The sequence below is a fragment of the Triturus cristatus genome, chromosome 2_1 (assembly GCF_964204655.1).
Source record: "Triturus cristatus chromosome 2_1, aTriCri1.1, whole genome shotgun sequence".
Classification (NCBI taxonomy): domain Eukaryota; kingdom Metazoa; phylum Chordata; class Amphibia; order Caudata; family Salamandridae; genus Triturus; species Triturus cristatus.
In genome coordinates, this window is record NC_140581.1 from 1,173,194,172 (window position 1) to 1,173,220,672 (window position 26,501).

Below are 26,501 nucleotides of genomic sequence, written 5' to 3' on the forward strand. Positions count from 1 at the left end.
CGGTTGATCATAATAGTCTTTTCCTCACCATTGCTTTACTAGTAGGCCTTGGCTAAAATGATGCTGGTAACATGCTATTCATGGTTTTAATATTTCTTCTAACTGAAGCATTACCCTTCCGCTCTCAACTTATCAGCTGACTTAATTAACTCTGGTGTACCATATCCTAAAACAAATGCAGTGAGTAGGGTACCCTGCCACTTGCTTGGCAATAAGACCCATTTGTCTGTGTCCTAATGTAGGTGCTACAATTTAGAGTGTGTTGGCAAATCCGGCATGGGATTTAGAGAAGTATGTGAGGTTGAAAACACAAATTTAGTTTCGAATTTCTAATGAGCTGTGGAGTTTCACAATAACGTAGACTCAATAGTACTGATGTGTTTGTGAGTTATAAAAAGCAATTTGTGTTGTATTGCATATAGTAAATTCACTAACAGTGGACTTTTCCATCTGCAGATTCTACTGAATGACCAGCAGTGGCAGTGTTGCACAACAGACTATTGCTTTATTGCCGAGACTAACCAAAAAAAAAAAAAAAGAAATAAAAACACTGAAGTCTTCAAGCATCCTGCATCATTTTACCAATTTATGTGGTAAGTTAAACTCACAATCATTCCTTTAGGCATTAAAAGACGTTCACAGCATCTGAATTGCTTCACTACTTTCAAGTGGGGTACTCTGAATATCATTTCTGTAAAGATGGAAGTAATGTGGCTCACTTTGTTTTAGTCATGATGGTTAATAAAAGTCTGACTGCCTCCATGGCTACCAAAACCTGCTTTAGATCCTGGTGCTAGCAATATACCATCTGAGGAAATCACTGCCTTTGAGGCTGGAATGTATTACCTTATGTTAGTGCCATAGTCTAACTTTCTCACGGAAGTAAGCTGCTTTTACCTCTTCCACTGCAGTCTGTATGTTGGGCTCTGATCCTCAAGATGGATTGTTAAGGATCATCTGTGTTTTTGTATCTCCATCCCATGTTGAAAAAGCCCCCAATGCTTTGACTGGTTCAAAGTTCTTAACCGTTCCACCTCCAGCTTGCCTTCCAGTCCTAAATGCAGATAGTGCCCGAGTGCATAATTGCTGAGATCTCATCCTCCTGTGTCACCCTTACCAAGGACAATTGTTCCAGTGGTGCCCTGACATCATAAAGCTACAGCAGGATGTCATCTGACAGGAGGGCCAATCAATTGCCTAGCAAGCAATAGGCTACATTTATCTTGGTATTTAAATGAGTAGCAAGGTAGAGAGGATGCCCAAATTAAGACTAAGATGAAAGAAGTTGGGGCATTTTTTTCAATCTTCTAGACTTGTATGAATGTGCGGTTGATCATAATAGTCTTTTCCTCACCATTGCTTTACTAGTAGGCCTTGGCTAAAATGATGCTGGTAACATGCTATTCATGGTTTTAATATTTCTGCTAACTGAAGCATTACCCTTCCGCTCTCAACTTATCAGCTGACTTAATTAACTCTGGTGTACCATATCCTAAAACAAATGCAGTGAGTAGGGTACCCTGCCACTTGCTTGGCAATAAGACCCATTTGTCTGTGTCCTAATGTAGGTGCTACAATTTAGAGTGTGTTGGCAAATCCGGCATGGGATTTAGAGAAGTATGTGAGGTTGAAAACACAAATTTAGTTTCGAATTTCTAATGAGCTGTGGAGTTTCACAATAACGTAGACTCAATAGTACTGATGTGTTTGTGAGTTATAAAAAGCAATTTGTGTTGTATTGCATATAGTAAATTCACTAACAGTGGACTTTTCCATCTGCAGATTCTACTGAATGACCAGCAGTGGCAGTGTTGCACAACAGACTATTGCTTTATTGCCGAGACTAACCAAAAAAAAAAAAAAAGAAATAAAAACACTGAAGTCTTCAAGCATCCTGCATCATTTTACCAATTTATGTGGTAAGTTAAACTCACAATCATTCCTTTGGGCATTAAAAGACGTTCACAGCATCTGAATTGCTTCACTACTTTCAAGTGGGGTACTCTGAATATCATTTCTGTAAAGATGGAAGTAATGTGGCTCACTTTGTTTTAGTCATGATGGTTAATAAAAGTCTGACTGCCTCCATGGCTAGCAAAACCTGCTTTAGATCCTGGTGCTAGCAATATACCATCTGAGGAAATCACTGCCTTTGAGGCTGGAATGTATTACCTTATGTTAGAGCCATAGTCTAACTTTCTCACTGAAGTAAGCTGCTTTTACCTCTTCCACTGCAGTCTGCATGTTGGGCTCTGATCCTCAAGATGGATTGGTAAGGATCATCTGTGTTTTTGTATCTCCACCCCACGTTGAAAAAGCCCCCAATGCTTTGACTGGTTCATAGTTCTTAACAGTTCCACCTCCAGCTTGCCCTCCAGTCCTAAATGCAGATAGTGCCCGAGTGCATAATTGCTGAGATCTCATCCTCCTGTGTCACCCTTGCCAAGGACAATTGTTCCAGTGGTGCCCTGACATCATAAAGCTACAGCAGGATGTCATCTGACAGGAGGGCCAATCAATTGCCTAGCAAGCAATAGGCTACATTTATCTTGGTATTTAAATGAGTAGCAAGGTAGAGAGGATGCCCAAATTAAGACTACGATGAAAGAAGTTGGGGCATTTTTTTCAGACTTCTAGACTTGTATGAATGTGCGGTTGATCATAATAGTCTTTTCCTCACCATTGCTTTACTAGTAGGCCTTGGCTAAAATGATGCTGGTAACATGCTATTCATGGTTTTAATATTTCTTCTAACTGAAGCATTACCCTTCCGCTCTCAACTTATCAGCTGACTTAATTAACTCTGGTGTACCATATCCTAAAACAAATGCAGTGAGTAGGGTACCCTGCCACTTGGCTGGCAATAAGATCCATTTGTCTGTGTCCTAATGTATGTGCTACAATTTAGAGAGTGTTGGCAAATCCGGCATGGGATTTAGAGAAGTATGTGAGGTTGAAAACACAAATTTAGTTTCGAATTTCTAATGAGCTGTGGAGTTTCACAATAACGTAGACTCAATAGTACTGATGTGTTTGTGAGTTATAAAAAGCAATTTGTGTTGTATTGCATATAGTAAATTCACTAACAGTGGACTTTTCCATCTGCAGATTATTCTGAATGACCAGCAGTGGCAGTGTTGCACAACAGACTATTGCTTTATTGCCGAGACTAACCCAAAAAAAAAAAAAAGAAATAAAAACACTGAAGTCTTCAAGCATCCTGCATCATTTTACCAATTTATGTGGTAAGTTAAACTCACAATCATTCCTTTGGGCATTAAAAGACGTTCACAGCATCTGAATTGCTTCACTACTTTCAAGTGGGGTACTCTGAATATCATTTCTGTAAAGATGGAAGTAATGTGGCTCACTTTGTTTTAGTCATGATGGTTAATAAAAGTCTGACTGCCTCCATGGCTAGCAAAACCTGCTTTAGATCCTGGTGCTAGCAATATACCATCTGAGGAAATCACTGCCTTTGAGGCTGGAATGTATTACCTTATGTTAGAGCCATAGTCTAACTTTCTCACTGAAGTAAGCTGCTTTTACCTCTTCCACTGCAGTCTGTATGTTGGGCTCTGATCCTCAAGATGGATTGTTAAGGATCATCTGTGTTTTTGTATCTCCATCCCATGTTGAAAAAGCCCCCAATGCTTTGACTGGTTCATAGTTCTTAACCGTTCCACCTCCAGCTTGCCTTCCAGTCCTAAATGCAGATAGTGCCCGAGTGCATAATTGCTGAGATCTCATCCTCCTGTGTCACCCTTACCAAGGACAATTGTTCCAGTGGTGCCCTGACGACATAAAGCTACAGCAGGATGTCATCTGACAGGAGGGCTAATCAATTGCCTAGCAAGCAATAGGCTACATTTATCTTGGTATTTAAATGAGTAGCAAGGTAGAGAGGATGCCCAAATTTAGACTAAGATGAAAGAAGTTGGGGCATTTTTTTCAGACTTCTAGACTTGTATGAATGTGCGGTTGATCATAATAGTCTTTTCCTCACCATTGCTTTACTAGTAGGCCTTGGCTAAAATGATGCTGGTAACATGCTATTCATGGTTTTAATATTTCTGCTAACTGAAGCATTACCCTTCCGCTCTCAACTTATCAGCTGACTTAATTAACTCTGGTGTACCATATCCTAAAACAAATGCAGTGAGTAGGGTACCCTGCCACTTGCTTGGCAATAAGACCCATTTGTCTGTGTCCTAATGTAGGTGCTACAATTTAGAGTGTGTTGGCAAATCCGGCATGGGATTTAGAGAAGTATGTGAGGTTGAAAACACAAATTTAGTTTCGAATTTCTAATGAGCTGTGGAGTTTCACAATAACGTAGACTCAATAGTACTGATGTGTTTGTGAGTTATAAAAAGCAATTTGTGTTGTATTGCATATAGTAAATTCACTAACAGTGGACTTTTCCATCTGCAGATTATACTGAATGACCAGCAGTGGCAGTGTTGCACAACAGACTATTGCTTTATTGCCGAGACTAACCCAAAAAAAAAAAAAAAGAAATAAAAACACTGAAGTCTTCAAGCATCCTGCATCATTTTACCAATTTATGTGGTAAGTTAAACTCACAATCATTCCTTTGGGCATTAAAAGACGTTCACAGCATCTGAATTGCTTCACTACTTTCAAGTGGGGTACTCTGAATATCATTTCTGTAAAGATGGAAGTAATGTGGCTCACTTTGTTTTAGTCATGATGGTTAATAAAAGTCTGACTGCCTCCATGGCTAGCAAAACCTGCTTTAGATCCTGGTGCTAGCAATATACCATCTGAGGAAATCACTGCCTTTGAGGCTGGAATGTATTACCTTATGTTAGAGCCATAGTCTAACTTTCTCACTGAAGTAAGCTGCTTTTACCTCTTCCACTGCAGTCTGCATGTTGGGCTCTGATCCTCAAGATGGATTGGTAAGGATCATCTGTGTTTTTGTATCTCCACCCCACGTTGAAAAAGCCCCCAATGCTTTGACTGGTTCATAGTTCTTAACAGTTCCACCTCCAGCTTGCCCTCCAGTCCTAAATGCAGATAGTGCCCGAGTGCATAATTGCTGAGATCTCATCCTCCTGTGTCACCCTTGCCAAGGACAATTGTTCCAGTGGTGCCCTGACATCATAAAGCTACAGCAGGATGTCATCTGACAGGAGGGCCAATCAATTGCCTAGCAAGCAATAGGCTACATTTATCTTGGTATTTAAATGAGTAGCAAGGTAGAGAGGATGCCCAAATTAAGACTACGATGAAAGAAGTTGGGGCATTTTTTTCAGACTTCTAGACTTGTATGAATGTGCGGTTGATCATAATAGTCTTTTCCTCACCATTGCTTTACTAGTAGGCCTTGGCTAAAATGATGCTGGTAACATGCTATTCATGGTTTTAATATTTCTTCTAACTGAAGCATTACCCTTCCGCTCTCAACTTATCAGCTGACTTAATTAACTCTGGTGTACCATATCCTAAAACAAATGCAGTGAGTAGGGTACCCTGCCACTTGGCTGGCAATAAGATCCATTTGTCTGTGTCCTAATGTATGTGCTACAATTTAGAGAGTGTTGGCAAATCCGGCATGGGATTTAGAGAAGTATGTGAGGTTGAAAACACAAATTTAGTTTCGAATTTCTAATGAGCTGTGGAGTTTCACAATAACGTAGACTCAATAGTACTGATGTGTTTGTGAGTTATAAAAAGCAATTTGTGTTGTATTGCATATAGTAAATTCACTAACAGTGGACTTTTCCATCTGCAGATTATTCTGAATGACCAGCAGTGGCAGTGTTGCACAACAGACTATTGCTTTATTGCCGAGACTAACCCAAAAAAAAAAAAAAGAAATAAAAACACTGAAGTCTTCAAGCATCCTGCATCATTTTACCAATTTATGTGGTAAGTTAAACTCACAATCATTCCTTTGGGCATTAAAAGACGTTCACAGCATCTGAATTGCTTCACTACTTTCAAGTGGGGTACTCTGAATATCATTTCTGTAAAGATGGAAGTAATGTGGCTCACTTTGTTTTAGTCATGATGGTTAATAAAAGTCTGACTGCCTCCATGGCTAGCAAAACCTGCTTTAGATCCTGGTGCTAGCAATATACCATCTGAGGAAATCACTGCCTTTGAGGCTGGAATGTATTACCTTATGTTAGTGCCATAGTCTAACTTTCTCACGGAAGTAAGCTGCTTTTACCTCTTCCACTGCAGTCTGTATGTTGGGCTCTGATCCTCAAGATGGATTGTTAAGGATCATCTGTGTTTTTGTATCTCCATCCCATGTTGAAAAAGCCCCCAATGCTTTGACTGGTTCAAAGTTCTTAACCGTTCCACCTCCAGCTTGCCTTCCAGTCCTAAATGCAGATAGTGCCCGAGTGCATAATTGCTGAGATCTCATCCTCCTGTGTCACCCTTACCAAGGACAATTGTTCCAGTGGTGCCCTGACATCATAAAGCTACAGCAGGATGTCATCTGACAGGAGGGCTAATCAATTGCCTAGCAAGCAATAGGCTACATTTATCTTGGTATTTAAATGAGTAGCAAGGTAGAGAGGATGCCCAAATTTAGACTAAGATGAAAGAAGTTGGGGCATTTTTTTCAGACTTCTAGACTTGTATGAATGTGCGGTTGATCATAATAGTCTTTTCCTCACCATTGCTTTACTAGTAGGCCTTGGCTAAAATGATGCTGGTAACATGCTATTCATGGTTTTAATATTTCTGTTAACTGAAGCATTACCCTTCCGCTCTCAACTTATCAGCTGACTTAATTAACTCTGGTGTACCATATCCTAAAACAAATGCAGTGAGTAGGGTACCCTGCCACTTGGCTGGCAATAAGATCCATTTGTCTGTGTCCTAATGTATGTGCTACAATTTAGAGAGTGTTGGCAAATCCGGCATGGGATTTAGAGAAGTATGTGAGGTTGAAAACACAAATTTAGTTTCGAATTTCTAATGAGCTGTGGAGTTTCACAATAACGTAGACTCAATAGTACTGATGTGTTTGTGAGTTATAAAAAGCAATTTGTGTTGTATTGCATATAGTAAATTCACTAACAGTGGACTTTTCCATCTGCAGATTATACTGAATGACCAGCAGTGGCAGTGTTGCACAACAGACTATTGCTTTATTGCCGAGACTAACCCAAAAAAAAAAAAAAGAAATAAAAACACTGAAGTCTTCAAGCATCCTGCATCATTTTACCAATTTATGTGGTAAGTTAAACTCACAATCATTCCTTTGGGCATTAAAAGACGTTCACAGCATCTGAATTGCTTCACTACTTTCAAGTGGGGTACTCTGAATATCATTTCTGTAAAGATGGAAGTAATGTGGCTCACTTTGTTTTAGTCATGATGGTTAATAAAAGTCTGACTGCCTCCATGGCTAGCAAAACCTGCTTTAGATCCTGGTGCTAGCAATATACCATCTGAGGAAATCACTGCCTTTGAGGCTGGAATGTAGTACCTTACGTTAGAGCCATAGTCTAACTTTCTCACGGAAGTAAGCTGCTTTTACCTCTTCCACTGCAGTCTGCATGTTGGGCTCTGATCCTCAAGATGGATTGGTAAGGATCATCTGTGTTTTTGTATCTCCATCCCACGTTGAAAAAGCCCCCAATGCTTTGACTGGTTCATAGTTCTTAACAGTTCCACCTCCAGCTTGCCCTCCAGTCCTAAATGCAGATAGTGCCCGAGTGCATAATTGCTGAGATCTCATCCTCCTGTGTCACCCTTGCCAAGGACAATTGTTCCAGTGGTGCCCTGACATCATAAAGCTACAGCAGGATGTCATCTGACAGGAGGGCCAATCAATTGCCTAGCAAGCAATAGGCTACATTTATCTTGGTATTTAAATGAGTAGCAAGGTAGAGAGGATGCCCAAATTAAGACTAAGATGAAAGAAGTTGGGGCATTTTTTTCAGACTTCTAGACTTGTATGAATGTGCGGTTGATCATAATAGTCTTTTCCTCACCATTGCTTTACTAGTAGGCCTTGGCTAAAATGATGCTTGTAACATGCTATTCATGGTTTTAATATTTCTTCTAACTGAAGCATTACCCTTCCGCTCTCAACTTATCAGCTGACTTAATTAACTCTGGTGTACCATATCCTAAAACAAATGCAGTGAGTAGGGTACCCTGCCACTTGCTTGGCAATAAGACCCATTTGTCTGTGTCCTAATGTAGGTGCTACAATTTAGAGTGTGTTGGCAAATCCGGCATGGGATTTAGAGAAGTATGTGAGGTTGAAAACACAAATTTAGTTTCGAATTTCTAATGAGCTGTGGAGTTTCACAATAACGTAGACTCAATAGTACTGATGTGTTTGTGAGTTATAAAAAGCAATTTGTGTTGTATTGCATATAGTAAATTCACTAACAGTGGACTTTTCCATCTGCAGATTCTACTGAATGACCAGCAGTGGCAGTGTTGCACAACAGACTATTGCTTTATTGCCGAGACTAACCAAAAAAAAAAAAAAAGAAATAAAAACACTGAAGTCTTCAAGCATCCTGCATCATTTTACCAATTTATGTGGTAAGTTAAACTCACAATCATTCCTTTAGGCATTAAAAGACGTTCACAGCATCTGAATTGCTTCACTACTTTCAAGTGGGGTACTCTGAATATCATTTCTGTAAAGATGGAAGTAATGTGGCTCACTTTGTTTTAGTCATGATGGTTAATAAAAGTCTGACTGCCTCCATGGCTACCAAAACCTGCTTTAGATCCTGGTGCTAGCAATATACCATCTGAGGAAATCACTGCCTTTGAGGCTGGAATGTATTACCTTATGTTAGTGCCATAGTCTAACTTTCTCACGGAAGTAAGCTGCTTTTACCTCTTCCACTGCAGTCTGTATGTTGGGCTCTGATCCTCAAGATGGATTGTTAAGGATCATCTGTGTTTTTGTATCTCCATCCCATGTTGAAAAAGCCCCCAATGCTTTGACTGGTTCAAAGTTCTTAACCGTTCCACCTCCAGCTTGCCTTCCAGTCCTAAATGCAGATAGTGCCCGAGTGCATAATTGCTGAGATCTCATCCTCCTGTGTCACCCTTACCAAGGACAATTGTTCCAGTGGTGCCCTGACATCATAAAGCTACAGCAGGATGTCATCTGACAGGAGGGCTAATCAATTGCCTAGCAAGCAATAGGCTACATTTATCTTGGTATTTAAATGAGTAGCAAGGTAGAGAGGATGCCCAAATTTAGACTAAGATGAAAGAAGTTGGGGCATTTTTTTCAGACTTCTAGACTTGTATGAATGTGCGGTTGATCATAATAGTCTTTTCCTCACCATTGCTTTACTAGTAGGCCTTGGCTAAAATGATGCTGGTAACATGCTATTCATGGTTTTAATATTTCTGCTAACTGAAGCATTACCCTTCCGCTCTCAACTTATCAGCTGACTTAATTAACTCTGGTGTACCATATCCTAAAACAAATGCAGTGAGTAGGGTACCCTGCCACTTGCTTGGCAATAAGACCCATTTGTCTGTGTCCTAATGTAGGTGCTACAATTTAGAGTGTGTTGGCAAATCCGGCATGGGGTTTAGAGAAGTATGTGAGGTTGAAAACACAAATTTAGTTTCGAATTTCTAATGAGCTGTGGAGTTTCACAATAACGTAGACTCAATAGTACTGATGTGTTTGTGAGTTATAAAAAGCAATTTGTGTTGTATTGCATATAGTAAATTCACTAACAGTGGACTTTTCCATCTGCAGATTCTACTGAATGACCAGCAGTGGCAGTGTTGCACAACAGACTATTGCTTTATTGCCGAGACTAACCAAAAAAAAAAAAAAAGAAATAAAAACACTGAAGTCTTCAAGCATCCTGCATCATTTTACCAATTTATGTGGTAAGTTAAACTCACAATCATTCCTTTGGGCATTAAAAGACGTTCACAGCATCTGAATTGCTTCACTACTTTCAAGTGGGGTACTCTGAATATCATTTCTGTAAAGATGGAAGTAATGTGGCTCACTTTGTTTTAGTCATGATGGTTAATAAAAGTCTGACTGCCTCCATGGCTAGCAAAACCTGCTTTAGATCCTGGTGCTAGCAATATACCATCTGAGGAAATCACTGCCTTTGAGGCTGGAATGTATTACCTTATGTTAGAGCCATAGTCTAACTTTCTCACTGAAGTAAGCTGCTTTTACCTCTTCCACTGCAGTCTGCATGTTGGGCTCTGATCCTCAAGATGGATTGGTAAGGATCATCTGTGTTTTTGTATCTCCACCCCACGTTGAAAAAGCCCCCAATGCTTTGACTGGTTCATAGTTCTTAACAGTTCCACCTCCAGCTTGCCCTCCAGTCCTAAATGCAGATAGTGCCCGAGTGCATAATTGCTGAGATCTCATCCTCCTGTGTCACCCTTACCAAGGACAATTGTTCCAGTGGTGCCCTGACGACATAAAGCTACAGCAGGATGTCATCTGACAGGAGGGCTAATCAATTGCCTAGCAAGCAATAGGCTACATTTATCTTGGTATTTAAATGAGTAGCAAGGTAGAGAGGATGCCCAAATTTAGACTAAGATGAAAGAAGTTGGGGCATTTTTTTCAGACTTCTAGACTTGTATGAATGTGCGGTTGATCATAATAGTCTTTTCCTCACCATTGCTTTACTAGTAGGCCTTGGCTAAAATGATGCTGGTAACATGCTATTCATGGTTTTAATATTTCTGCTAACTGAAGCATTACCCTTCCGCTCTCAACTTATCAGCTGACTTAATTAACTCTGGTGTACCATATCCTAAAACAAATGCAGTGAGTAGGGTACCCTGCCACTTGCTTGGCAATAAGACCCATTTGTCTGTGTCCTAATGTAGGTGCTACAATTTAGAGTGTGTTGGCAAATCCGGCATGGGATTTAGAGAAGTATGTGAGGTTGAAAACACAAATTTAGTTTCGAATTTCTAATGAGCTGTGGAGTTTCACAATAACGTAGACTCAATAGTACTGATGTGTTTGTGAGTTATAAAAAGCAATTTGTGTTGTATTGCATATAGTAAATTCACTAACAGTGGACTTTTCCATCTGCAGATTATACTGAATGACCAGCAGTGGCAGTGTTGCACAACAGACTATTGCTTTATTGCCGAGACTAACCCAAAAAAAAAAAAAAGAAATAAAAACACTGAAGTCTTCAAGCATCCTGCATCATTTTACCAATTTATGTGGTAAGTTAAACTCACAATCATTCCTTTGGGCATTAAAAGACGTTCACAGCATCTGAATTGCTTCACTACTTTCAAGTGGGGTACTCTGAATATCATTTCTGTAAAGATGGAAGTAATGTGGCTCACTTTGTTTTAGTCATGATGGTTAATAAAAGTCTGACTGCCTCCATGGCTAGCAAAACCTGCTTTAGATCCTGGTGCTAGCAATATACCATCTGAGGAAATCACTGCCTTTGAGGCTGGAATGTAGTACCTTACGTTAGAGCCATAGTCTAACTTTCTCACGGAAGTAAGCTGCTTTTACCTCTTCCACTGCAGTCTGCATGTTGGGCTCTGATCCTCAAGATGGATTGGTAAGGATCATCTGTGTTTTTGTATCTCCATCCCACGTTGAAAAAGCCCCCAATGCTTTGACTGGTTCATAGTTCTTAACAGTTCCACCTCCAGCTTGCCCTCCAGTCCTAAATGCAGATAGTGCCCGAGTGCATAATTGCTGAGATCTCATCCTCCTGTGTCACCCTTGCCAAGGACAATTGTTCCAGTGGTGCCCTGACATCATAAAGCTACAGCAGGATGTCATCTGACAGGAGGGCCAATCAATTGCCTAGCAAGCAATAGGCTACATTTATCTTGGTATTTAAATGAGTAGCAAGGTAGAGAGGATGCCCAAATTAAGACTAAGATGAAAGAAGTTGGGGCATTTTTTTCAGACTTCTAGACTTGTATGAATGTGCGGTTGATCATAATAGTCTTTTCCTCACCATTGCTTTACTAGTAGGCCTTGGCTAAAATGATGCTGGTAACATGCTATTCATGGTTTTAATATTTCTTCTAACTGAAGCATTACCCTTCCGCTCTCAACTTATCAGCTGACTTAATTAACTCTGGTGTACCATATCCTAAAACAAATGCAGTGAGTAGGGTACCCTGCCACTTGCTTGGCAATAAGACCCATTTGTCTGTGTCCTAATGTAGGTGCTACAATTTAGAGTGTGTTGGCAAATCCGGCATGGGATTTAGAGAAGTATGTGAGGTTGAAAACACAAATTTAGTTTCGAATTTCTAATGAGCTGTGGAGTTTCACAATAACGTAGACTCAATAGTACTGATGTGTTTGTGAGTTATAAAAAGCAATTTGTGTTGTATTGCATATAGTAAATTCACTAACAGTGGACTTTTCCATCTGCAGATTCTACTGAATGACCAGCAGTGGCAGTGTTGCACAACAGACTATTGCTTTATTGCCGAGACTAACCAAAAAAAAAAAAAAAGAAATAAAAACACTGAAGTCTTCAAGCATCCTGCATCATTTTACCAATTTATGTGGTAAGTTAAACTCACAATCATTCCTTTAGGCATTAAAAGACGTTCACAGCATCTGAATTGCTTCACTACTTTCAAGTGGGGTACTCTGAATATCATTTCTGTAAAGATGGAAGTAATGTGGCTCACTTTGTTTTAGTCATGATGGTTAATAAAAGTCTGACTGCCTCCATGGCTACCAAAACCTGCTTTAGATCCTGGTGCTAGCAATATACCATCTGAGGAAATCACTGCCTTTGAGGCTGGAATGTATTACCTTATGTTAGTGCCATAGTCTAACTTTCTCACGGAAGTAAGCTGCTTTTACCTCTTCCACTGCAGTCTGTATGTTGGGCTCTGATCCTCAAGATGGATTGTTAAGGATCATCTGTGTTTTTGTATCTCCATCCCATGTTGAAAAAGCCCCCAATGCTTTGACTGGTTCAAAGTTCTTAACCGTTCCACCTCCAGCTTGCCTTCCAGTCCTAAATGCAGATAGTGCCCGAGTGCATAATTGCTGAGATCTCATCCTCCTGTGTCACCCTTACCAAGGACAATTGTTCCAGTGGTGCCCTGACATCATAAAGCTACAGCAGGATGTCATCTGACAGGAGGGCCAATCAATTGCCTAGCAAGCAATAGGCTACATTTATCTTGGTATTTAAATGAGTAGCAAGGTAGAGAGGATGCCCAAATTAAGACTAAGATGAAAGAAGTTGGGGCATTTTTTTCAATCTTCTAGACTTGTATGAATGTGCGGTTGATCATAATAGTCTTTTCCTCACCATTGCTTTACTAGTAGGCCTTGGCTAAAATGATGCTGGTAACATGCTATTCATGGTTTTAATATTTCTGCTAACTGAAGCATTACCCTTCCGCTCTCAACTTATCAGCTGACTTAATTAACTCTGGTGTACCATATCCTAAAACAAATGCAGTGAGTAGGGTACCCTGCCACTTGCTTGGCAATAAGACCCATTTGTCTGTGTCCTAATGTAGGTGCTACAATTTAGAGTGTGTTGGCAAATCCGGCATGGGATTTAGAGAAGTATGTGAGGTTGAAAACACAAATTTAGTTTCGAATTTCTAATGAGCTGTGGAGTTTCACAATAACGTAGACTCAATAGTACTGATGTGTTTGTGAGTTATAAAAAGCAATTTGTGTTGTATTGCATATAGTAAATTCACTAACAGTGGACTTTTCCATCTGCAGATTCTACTGAATGACCAGCAGTGGCAGTGTTGCACAACAGACTATTGCTTTATTGCCGAGACTAACCAAAAAAAAAAAAAAAGAAATAAAAACACTGAAGTCTTCAAGCATCCTGCATCATTTTACCAATTTATGTGGTAAGTTAAACTCACAATCATTCCTTTGGGCATTAAAAGACGTTCACAGCATCTGAATTGCTTCACTACTTTCAAGTGGGGTACTCTGAATATCATTTCTGTAAAGATGGAAGTAATGTGGCTCACTTTGTTTTAGTCATGATGGTTAATAAAAGTCTGACTGCCTCCATGGCTAGCAAAACCTGCTTTAGATCCTGGTGCTAGCAATATACCATCTGAGGAAATCACTGCCTTTGAGGCTGGAATGTATTACCTTATGTTAGAGCCATAGTCTAACTTTCTCACTGAAGTAAGCTGCTTTTACCTCTTCCACTGCAGTCTGCATGTTGGGCTCTGATCCTCAAGATGGATTGGTAAGGATCATCTGTGTTTTTGTATCTCCACCCCACGTTGAAAAAGCCCCCAATGCTTTGACTGGTTCATAGTTCTTAACAGTTCCACCTCCAGCTTGCCCTCCAGTCCTAAATGCAGATAGTGCCCGAGTGCATAATTGCTGAGATCTCATCCTCCTGTGTCACCCTTGCCAAGGACAATTGTTCCAGTGGTGCCCTGACATCATAAAGCTACAGCAGGATGTCATCTGACAGGAGGGCCAATCAATTGCCTAGCAAGCAATAGGCTACATTTATCTTGGTATTTAAATGAGTAGCAAGGTAGAGAGGATGCCCAAATTAAGACTACGATGAAAGAAGTTGGGGCATTTTTTTCAGACTTCTAGACTTGTATGAATGTGCGGTTGATCATAATAGTCTTTTCCTCACCATTGCTTTACTAGTAGGCCTTGGCTAAAATGATGCTGGTAACATGCTATTCATGGTTTTAATATTTCTTCTAACTGAAGCATTACCCTTCCGCTCTCAACTTATCAGCTGACTTAATTAACTCTGGTGTACCATATCCTAAAACAAATGCAGTGAGTAGGGTACCCTGCCACTTGGCTGGCAATAAGATCCATTTGTCTGTGTCCTAATGTATGTGCTACAATTTAGAGAGTGTTGGCAAATCCGGCATGGGATTTAGAGAAGTATGTGAGGTTGAAAACACAAATTTAGTTTCGAATTTCTAATGAGCTGTGGAGTTTCACAATAACGTAGACTCAATAGTACTGATGTGTTTGTGAGTTATAAAAAGCAATTTGTGTTGTATTGCATATAGTAAATTCACTAACAGTGGACTTTTCCATCTGCAGATTATTCTGAATGACCAGCAGTGGCAGTGTTGCACAACAGACTATTGCTTTATTGCCGAGACTAACCCAAAAAAAAAAAAAAGAAATAAAAACACTGAAGTCTTCAAGCATCCTGCATCATTTTACCAATTTATGTGGTAAGTTAAACTCACAATCATTCCTTTGGGCATTAAAAGACGTTCACAGCATCTGAATTGCTTCACTACTTTCAAGTGGGGTACTCTGAATATCATTTCTGTAAAGATGGAAGTAATGTGGCTCACTTTGTTTTAGTCATGATGGTTAATAAAAGTCTGACTGCCTCCATGGCTAGCAAAACCTGCTTTAGATCCTGGTGCTAGCAATATACCATCTGAGGAAATCACTGCCTTTGAGGCTGGAATGTATTACCTTATGTTAGAGCCATAGTCTAACTTTCTCACTGAAGTAAGCTGCTTTTACCTCTTCCACTGCAGTCTGTATGTTGGGCTCTGATCCTCAAGATGGATTGTTAAGGATCATCTGTGTTTTTGTATCTCCATCCCATGTTGAAAAAGCCCCCAATGCTTTGACTGGTTCATAGTTCTTAACCGTTCCACCTCCAGCTTGCCTTCCAGTCCTAAATGCAGATAGTGCCCGAGTGCATAATTGCTGAGATCTCATCCTCCTGTGTCACCCTTACCAAGGACAATTGTTCCAGTGGTGCCCTGACGACATAAAGCTACAGCAGGATGTCATCTGACAGGAGGGCTAATCAATTGCCTAGCAAGCAATAGGCTACATTTATCTTGGTATTTAAATGAGTAGCAAGGTAGAGAGGATGCCCAAATTTAGACTAAGATGAAAGAAGTTGGGGCATTTTTTTCAGACTTCTAGACTTGTATGAATGTGCGGTTGATCATAATAGTCTTTTCCTCACCATTGCTTTACTAGTAGGCCTTGGCTAAAATGATGCTGGTAACATGCTATTCATGGTTTTAATATTTCTGCTAACTGAAGCATTACCCTTCCGCTCTCAACTTATCAGCTGACTTAATTAACTCTGGTGTACCATATCCTAAAACAAATGCAGTGAGTAGGGTACCCTGCCACTTGCTTGGCAATAAGACCCATTTGTCTGTGTCCTAATGTAGGTGCTACAATTTAGAGTGTGTTGGCAAATCCGGCATGGGATTTAGAGAAGTATGTGAGGTTGAAAACACAAATTTAGTTTCGAATTTCTAATGAGCTGTGGAGTTTCACAATAACGTAGACTCAATAGTACTGATGTGTTTGTGAGTTATAAAAAGCAATTTGTGTTGTATTGCATATAGTAAATTCACTAACAGTGGACTTTTCCATCTGCAGATTATACTGAATGACCAGCAGTGGCAGTGTTGCACAACAGACTATTGCTTTATTGCCGAGACTAACCCAAAAAAAAAAAAAAAGAAATAAAAACACTGAAGTCTTCAAGCATCCTGCATCATTTTACCAATTTATGTGGTAAGTTAAACTCACAATCATTCCTTTGGGCATTAAAAGACGTTCACAGCATCTGAATTGCTTCACTACTTTCAAGTGGGGTACTCTGAATATCATTTCTGTAAAGATGGAAGTAATGTGGCTCACTTTGTTTTAGTCATGATGGTTAATAAAAGTCTGACTGCCTCCATGGCTAGCAAAACCTGCTTTAGATCCTGGTGCTAGCAATATACCATCTGAGGAAATCACTGCCTTTGAGGCTGGAATGTATTACCTTATGTTAGAGCCATAGTCTAACTTTCTCACTGAAGTAAGCTGCTTTTACCTCTTCCACTGCAGTCTGCATGTTGGGCTCTGATCCTCAAGATGGATTGGTAAGGATCATCTGTGTTTTTGTATCTCCACCCCACGTTGAAAAAGCCCCCAATGCTTTGACTGGTTCATAGTTCTTAACAGTTCCACCTCCAGCTTGCCCTCCAGTCCTAAATGCAGATAGTGCCCGAGTGCATAATTGCTGAGATCTCATCCTCCTGTGTCACCCTTGCCAAGGACAATTGTTCCAGTGGTGCCCTGACATCATAAAGCTACAGCAGGATGTCATCTGACAGGAGGGCCAATCAATTGCCTAGCAAGCAATAGGCTACATTTATCTTGGTATTTAAATGAGTAGCAAGGTAGAGAGGATGCCCAAATTAAGACTACGATGAAAGAAGTTGGGGCATTTTTTTCAGACTTCTAGACTTGTATGAATGTGCGGTTGATCATAATAGTCTTTTCCTCACCATTGCTTTACTAGTAGGCCTTGGCTAAAATGATGCTGGTAACATGCTATTCATGGTTTTAATATTTCTTCTAACTGAAGCATTACCCTTCCGCTCTCAACTTATCAGCTGACTTAATTAACTCTGGTGTACCATATCCTAAAACAAATGCAGTGAGTAGGGTACCCTGCCACTTGGCTGGCAATAAGATCCATTTGTCTGTGTCCTAATGTATGTGCTACAATTTAGAGAGTGTTGGCAAATCCGGCATGGGATTTAGAGAAGTATGTGAGGTTGAAAACACAAATTTAGTTTCGAATTTCTAATGAGCTGTGGAGTTTCACAATAACGTAGACTCAATAGTACTGATGTGTTTGTGAGTTATAAAAAGCAATTTGTGTTGTATTGCATATAGTAAATTCACTAACAGTGGACTTTTCCATCTGCAGATTATTCTGAATGACCAGCAGTGGCAGTGTTGCACAACAGACTATTGCTTTATTGCCGAGACTAACCCAAAAAAAAAAAAAAGAAATAAAAACACTGAAGTCTTCAAGCATCCTGCATCATTTTACCAATTTATGTGGTAAGTTAAACTCACAATCATTCCTTTGGGCATTAAAAGACGTTCACAGCATCTGAATTGCTTCACTACTTTCAAGTGGGGTACTCTGAATATCATTTCTGTAAAGATGGAAGTAATGTGGCTCACTTTGTTTTAGTCATGATGGTTAATAAAAGTCTGACTGCCTCCATGGCTAGCAAAACCTGCTTTAGATCCTGGTGCTAGCAATATACCATCTGAGGAAATCACTGCCTTTGAGGCTGGAATGTATTACCTTATGTTAGTGCCATAGTCTAACTTTCTCACGGAAGTAAGCTGCTTTTACCTCTTCCACTGCAGTCTGTATGTTGGGCTCTGATCCTCAAGATGGATTGTTAAGGATCATCTGTGTTTTTGTATCTCCATCCCATGTTGAAAAAGCCCCCAATGCTTTGACTGGTTCAAAGTTCTTAACCGTTCCACCTCCAGCTTGCCTTCCAGTCCTAAATGCAGATAGTGCCCGAGTGCATAATTGCTGAGATCTCATCCTCCTGTGTCACCCTTACCAAGGACAATTGTTCCAGTGGTGCCCTGACATCATAAAGCTACAGCAGGATGTCATCTGACAGGAGGGCTAATCAATTGCCTAGCAAGCAATAGGCTACATTTATCTTGGTATTTAAATGAGTAGCAAGGTAGAGAGGATGCCCAAATTTAGACTAAGATGAAAGAAGTTGGGGCATTTTTTTCAGACTTCTAGACTTGTATGAATGTGCGGTTGATCATAATAGTCTTTTCCTCACCATTGCTTTACTAGTAGGCCTTGGCTAAAATGATGCTGGTAACATGCTATTCATGGTTTTAATATTTCTTCTAACTGAAGCATTACCCTTCCGCTCTCAACTTATCAGCTGACTTAATTAACTCTGGTGTACCATATCCTAAAACAAATGCAGTGAGTAGGGTACCCTGCCACTTGCTTGGCAATAAGACCCATTTGTCTGTGTCCTAATGTAGGTGCTACAATTTAGAGTGTGTTGGCAAATCCGGCATGGGATTTAGAGAAGTATGTGAGGTTGAAAACACAAATTTAGTTTCGAATTTCTAATGAGCTGTGGAGTTTCACAATAACGTAGACTCAATAGTACTGATGTGTTTGTGAGTTATAAAAAGCAATTTGTGTTGTATTGCATATAGTAAATTCACTAACAGTGGACTTTTCCATCTGCAGATTCTACTGAATGACCAGCAGTGGCAGTGTTGCACAACAGACTATTGCTTTATTGCCGAGACTAACCAAAAAAAAAAAAAAAGAAATAAAAACACTGAAGTCTTCAAGCATCCTGCATCATTTTACCAATTTATGTGGTAAGTTAAACTCACAATCATTCCTTTAGGCATTAAAAGACGTTCACAGCATCTGAATTGCTTCACTACTTTCAAGTGGGGTACTCTGAATATCATTTCTGTAAAGATGGAAGTAATGTGGCTCACTTTGTTTTAGTCATGATGGTTAATAAAAGTCTGACTGCCTCCATGGCTACCAAAACCTGCTTTAGATCCTGGTGCTAGCAATATACCATCTGAGGAAATCACTGCCTTTGAGGCTGGAATGTATTACCTTATGTTAGTGCCATAGTCTAACTTTCTCACGGAAGTAAGCTGCTTTTACCTCTTCCACTGCAGTCTGTATGTTGGGCTCTGATCCTCAAGATGGATTGTTAAGGATCATCTGTGTTTTTGTATCTCCATCCCATGTTGAAAAAGCCCCCAATGCTTTGACTGGTTCAAAGTTCTTAACCGTTCCACCTCCAGCTTGCCTTCCAGTCCTAAATGCAGATAGTGCCCGAGTGCATAATTGCTGAGATCTCATCCTCCTGTGTCACCCTTACCAAGGACAATTGTTCCAGTGGTGCCCTGACATCATAAAGCTACAGCAGGATGTCATCTGACAGGAGGGCCAATCAATTGCCTAGCAAGCAATAGGCTACATTTATCTTGGTATTTAAATGAGTAGCAAGGTAGAGAGGATGCCCAAATTAAGACTAAGATGAAAGAAGTTGGGGCATTTTTTTCAATCTTCTAGACTTGTATGAATGTGCGGTTGATCATAATAGTCTTTTCCTCACCATTGCTTTACTAGTAGGCCTTGGCTAAAATGATGCTGGTAACATGCTATTCATGGTTTTAATATTTCTGCTAACTGAAGCATTACCCTTCCGCTCTCAACTTATCAGCTGACTTAATTAACTCTGGTGTACCATATCCTAAAACAAATGCAGTGAGTAGGGTACCCTGCCACTTGCTTGGCAATAAGACCCATTTGTCTGTGTCCTAATGTAGGTGCTACAATTTAGAGTGTGTTGGCAAATCCGGCATGGGATTTAGAGAAGTATGTGAGGTTGAAAACACAAATTTAGTTTCGAATTTCTAATGAGCTGTGGAGTTTCACAATAACGTAGACTCAATAGTACTGATGTGTTTGTGAGTTATAAAAAGCAATTTGTGTTGTATTGCATATAGTAAATTCACTAACAGTGGACTTTTCCATCTGCAGATTCTACTGAATGACCAGCAGTGGCAGTGTTGCACAACAGACTATTGCTTTATTGCCGAGACTAACCAAAAAAAAAAAAAAAGAAATAAAAACACTGAAGTCTTCAAGCATCCTGCATCATTTTACCAATTTATGTGGTAAGTTAAACTCACAATCATTCCTTTGGGCATTAAAAGACGTTCACAGCATCTGAATTGCTTCACTACTTTCAAGTGGGGTACTCTGAATATCATTTCTGTAAAGATGGAAGTAATGTGGCTCACTTTGTTTTAGTCATGATGGTTAATAAAAGTCTGACTGCCTCCATGGCTAGCAAAACCTGCTTTAGATCCTGGTGCTAGCAATATACCATCTGAGGAAATCACTGCCTTTGAGGCTGGAATGTATTACCTTATGTTAGAGCCATAGTCTAACTTTCTCACTGAAGTAAGCTGCTTTTACCTCTTCCACTGCAGTCTGCATGTTGGGCTCTGATCCTCAAGATGGATTGGTAAGGATCATCTGTGTTTTTGTATCTCCACCCCACGTTGAAAAAGCCCCCAATGCTTTGACTGGTTCATAGTTCTTAACAGTTCCACCTCCAGCTTGCCCTCCAGTCCTAAATGCAGATAGTGCCCGAGTGCATAATTGCTGAGATCTCATCCTCCTGTGTCACCCTTGCCAAGGACAATTGTTCCAGTGGTGCCCTGACATCATAAAGCTACAGCAGGATGTCATCTGACAGGAGGGCCAATCAATTGCCTAGCAAGCAATAGGCTACATTTATCTTGGTATTTAAATGAGTAGCAAGGTAGAGAGGATGCCCAAATTAAGACTACGATGAAAGAAGTTGGGGCATTTTTTTCAGACTTCTAGACTTGTATGAATGTGCGGTTGATCATAATAGTCTTTTCCTCACCATTGCTTTACTAGTAGGCCTTGGCTAAAATGATGCTGGTAACATGCTATTCATGGTTTTAATATTTCTTCTAACTGAAGCATTACCCTTCCGCTCTCAACTTATCAGCTGACTTAATTAACTCTGGTGTACCATATCCTAAAACAAATGCAGTGAGTAGGGTACCCTGCCACTTGGCTGGCAATAAGATCCATTTGTCTGTGTCCTAATGTATGTGCTACAATTTAGAGAGTGTTGGCAAATCCGGCATGGGATTTAGAGAAGTATGTGAGGTTGAAAACACAAATTTAGTTTCGAATTTCTAATGAGCTGTGGAGTTTCACAATAACGTAGACTCAATAGTACTGATGTGTTTGTGAGTTATAAAAAGCAATTTGTGTTGTATTGCATATAGTAAATTCACTAACAGTGGACTTTTCCATCTGCAGATTATTCTGAATGACCAGCAGTGGCAGTGTTGCACAACAGACTATTGCTTTATTGCCGAGACTAACCCAAAAAAAAAAAAAAGAAATAAAAACACTGAAGTCTTCAAGCATCCTGCATCATTTTACCAATTTATGTGGTAAGTTAAACTCACAATCATTCCTTTGGGCATTAAAAGACGTTCACAGCATCTGAATTGCTTCACTACTTTCAAGTGGGGTACTCTGAATATCATTTCTGTAAAGATGGAAGTAATGTGGCTCACTTTGTTTTAGTCATGATGGTTAATAAAAGTCTGACTGCCTCCATGGCTAGCAAAACCTGCTTTAGATCCTGGTGCTAGCAATATACCATCTGAGGAAATCACTGCCTTTGAGGCTGGAATGTATTACCTTATGTTAGAGCCATAGTCTAACTTTCTCACTGAAGTAAGCTGCTTTTACCTCTTCCACTGCAGTCTGTATGTTGGGCTCTGATCCTCAAGATGGATTGTTAAGGATCATCTGTGTTTTTGTATCTCCATCCCATGTTGAAAAAGCCCCCAATGCTTTGACTGGTTCATAGTTCTTAACCGTTCCACCTCCAGCTTGCCTTCCAGTCCTAAATGCAGATAGTGCCCGAGTGCATAATTGCTGAGATCTCATCCTCCTGTGTCACCCTTACCAAGGACAATTGTTCCAGTGGTGCCCTGACGACATAAAGCTACAGCAGGATGTCATCTGACAGGAGGGCTAATCAATTGCCTAGCAAGCAATAGGCTACATTTATCTTGGTATTTAAATGAGTAGCAAGGTAGAGAGGATGCCCAAATTTAGACTAAGATGAAAGAAGTTGGGGCATTTTTTTCAGACTTCTAGACTTGTATGAATGTGCGGTTGATCATAATAGTCTTTTCCTCACCATTGCTTTACTAGTAGGCCTTGGCTAAAATGATGCTGGTAACATGCTATTCATGGTTTTAATATTTCTGCTAACTGAAGCATTACCCTTCCGCTCTCAACTTATCAGCTGACTTAATTAACTCTGGTGTACCATATCCTAAAACAAATGCAGTGAGTAGGGTACCCTGCCACTTGCTTGGCAATAAGACCCATTTGTCTGTGTCCTAATGTAGGTGCTACAATTTAGAGTGTGTTGGCAAATCCGGCATGGGATTTAGAGAAGTATGTGAGGTTGAAAACACAAATTTAGTTTCGAATTTCTAATGAGCTGTGGAGTTTCACAATAACGTAGACTCAATAGTACTGATGTGTTTGTGAGTTATAAAAAGCAATTTGTGTTGTATTGCATATAGTAAATTCACTAACAGTGGACTTTTCCATCTGCAGATTATACTGAATGACCAGCAGTGGCAGTGTTGCACAACAGACTATTGCTTTATTGCCGAGACTAACCCAAAAAAAAAAAAAAAGAAATAAAAACACTGAAGTCTTCAAGCATCCTGCATCATTTTACCAATTTATGTGGTAAGTTAAACTCACAATCATTCCTTTGGGCATTAAAAGACGTTCACAGCATCTGAATTGCTTCACTACTTTCAAGTGGGGTACTCTGAATATCATTTCTGTAAAGATGGAAGTAATGTGGCTCACTTTGTTTTAGTCATGATGGTTAATAAAAGTCTGACTGCCTCCATGGCTAGCAAAACCTGCTTTAGATCCTGGTGCTAGCAATATACCATCTGAGGAAATCACTGCCTTTGAGGCTGGAATGTATTACCTTATGTTAGAGCCATAGTCTAACTTTCTCACTGAAGTAAGCTGCTTTTACCTCTTCCACTGCAGTCTGCATGTTGGGCTCTGATCCTCAAGATGGATTGGTAAGGATCATCTGTGTTTTTGTATCTCCACCCCACGTTGAAAAAGCCCCCAATGCTTTGACTGGTTCATAGTTCTTAACAGTTCCACCTCCAGCTTGCCCTCCAGTCCTAAATGCAGATAGTGCCCGAGTGCATAATTGCTGAGATCTCATCCTCCTGTGTCACCCTTGCCAAGGACAATTGTTCCAGTGGTGCCCTGACATCATAAAGCTACAGCAGGATGTCATCTGACAGGAGGGCCAATCAATTGCCTAGCAAGCAATAGGCTACATTTATCTTGGTATTTAAATGAGTAGCAAGGTAGAGAGGATGCCCAAATTAAGACTACGATGAAAGAAGTTGGGGCATTTTTTTCAGACTTCTAGACTTGTATGAATGTGCGGTTGATCATAATAGTCTTTTCCTCACCATTGCTTTACTAGTAGGCCTTGGCTAAAATGATGCTGGTAACATGCTATTCATGGTTTTAATATTTCTTCTAACTGAAGCATTACCCTTCCGCTCTCAACTTATCAGCTGACTTAATTAACTCTGGTGTACCATATCCTAAAACAAATGCAGTGAGTAGGGTACCCTGCCACTTGGCTGGCAATAAGATCCATTTGTCTGTGTCCTAATGTATGTGCTACAATTTAGAGAGTGTTGGCAAATCCGGCATGGGATTTAGAGAAGTATGTGAGGTTGAAAACACAAATTTAGTTTCGAATTTCTAATGAGCTGTGGAGTTTCACAATAACGTAGACTCAATAGTACTGATGTGTTTGTGAGTTATAAAAAGCAATTTGTGTTGTATTGCATATAGTAAATTCACTAACAGTGGACTTTTCCATCTGCAGATTATTCTGAATGACCAGCAGTGGCAGTGTTGCACAACAGACTATTGCTTTATTGCCGAGACTAACCCAAAAAAAAAAAAAAGAAATAAAAACACTGAAGTCTTCAAGCATCCTGCATCATTTTACCAATTTATGTGGTAAGTTAAACTCACAATCATTCCTTTGGGCATTAAAAGACGTTCACAGCATCTGAATTGCTTCACTACTTTCAAGTGGGGTACTCTGAATATCATTTCTGTAAAGATGGAAGTAATGTGGCTCACTTTGTTTTAGTCATGATGGTTAATAAAAGTCTGACTGCCTCCATGGCTAGCAAAACCTGCTTTAGATCCTGGTGCTAGCAATATACCATCTGAGGAAATCACTGCCTTTGAGGCTGGAATGTATTACCTTATGTTAGTGCCATAGTCTAACTTTCTCACGGAAGTAAGCTGCTTTTACCTCTTCCACTGCAGTCTGTATGTTGGGCTCTGATCCTCAAGATGGATTGTTAAGGATCATCTGTGTTTTTGTATCTCCATCCCATGTTGAAAAAGCCCCCAATGCTTTGACTGGTTCAAAGTTCTTAACCGTTCCACCTCCAGCTTGCCTTCCAGTCCTAAATGCAGATAGTGCCCGAGTGCATAATTGCTGAGATCTCATCCTCCTGTGTCACCCTTACCAAGGACAATTGTTCCAGTGGTGCCCTGACATCATAAAGCTACAGCAGGATGTCATCTGACAGGAGGGCTAATCAATTGCCTAGCAAGCAATAGGCTACATTTATCTTGGTATTTAAATGAGTAGCAAGGTAGAGAGGATGCCCAAATTTAGACTAAGATGAAAGAAGTTGGGGCATTTTTTTCAGACTTCTAGACTTGTATGAATGTGCGGTTGATCATAATAGTCTTTTCCTCACCATTGCTTTACTAGTAGGCCTTGGCTAAAATGATGCTGGTAACATGCTATTCATGGTTTTAATATTTCTGTTAACTGAAGCATTACCCTTCCGCTCTCAACTTATCAGCTGACTTAATTAACTCTGGTGTACCATATCCTAAAACAAATGCAGTGAGTAGGGTACCCTGCCACTTGGCTGGCAATAAGATCCATTTGTCTGTGTCCTAATGTATGTGCTACAATTTAGAGAGTGTTGGCAAATCCGGCATGGGATTTAGAGAAGTATGTGAGGTTGAAAACACAAATTTAGTTTCGAATTTCTAATGAGCTGTGGAGTTTCACAATAACGTAGACTCAATAGTACTGATGTGTTTGTGAGTTATAAAAAGCAATTTGTGTTGTATTGCATATAGTAAATTCACTAACAGTGGACTTTTCCATCTGCAGATTATACTGAATGACCAGCAGTGGCAGTGTTGCACAACAGACTATTGCTTTATTGCCGAGACTAACCCAAAAAAAAAAAAAAGAAATAAAAACACTGAAGTCTTCAAGCATCCTGCATCATTTTACCAATTTATGTGGTAAGTTAAACTCACAATCATTCCTTTGGGCATTAAAAGACGTTCACAGCATCTGAATTGCTTCACTACTTTCAAGTGGGGTACTCTGAATATCATTTCTGTAAAGATGGAAGTAATGTGGCTCACTTTGTTTTAGTCATGATGGTTAATAAAAGTCTGACTGCCTCCATGGCTAGCAAAACCTGCTTTAGATCCTGGTGCTAGCAATATACCATCTGAGGAAATCACTGCCTTTGAGGCTGGAATGTAGTACCTTACGTTAGAGCCATAGTCTAACTTTCTCACGGAAGTAAGCTGCTTTTACCTCTTCCACTGCAGTCTGCATGTTGGGCTCTGATCCTCAAGATGGATTGGTAAGGATCATCTGTGTTTTTGTATCTCCATCCCACGTTGAAAAAGCCCCCAATGCTTTGACTGGTTCATAGTTCTTAACAGTTCCACCTCCAGCTTGCCCTCCAGTCCTAAATGCAGATAGTGCCCGAGTGCATAATTGCTGAGATCTCATCCTCCTGTGTCACCCTTGCCAAGGACAATTGTTCCAGTGGTGCCCTGACATCATAAAGCTACAGCAGGATGTCATCTGACAGGAGGGCCAATCAATTGCCTAGCAAGCAATAGGCTACATTTATCTTGGTATTTAAATGAGTAGCAAGGTAGAGAGGATGCCCAAATTAAGACTAAGATGAAAGAAGTTGGGGCATTTTTTTCAGA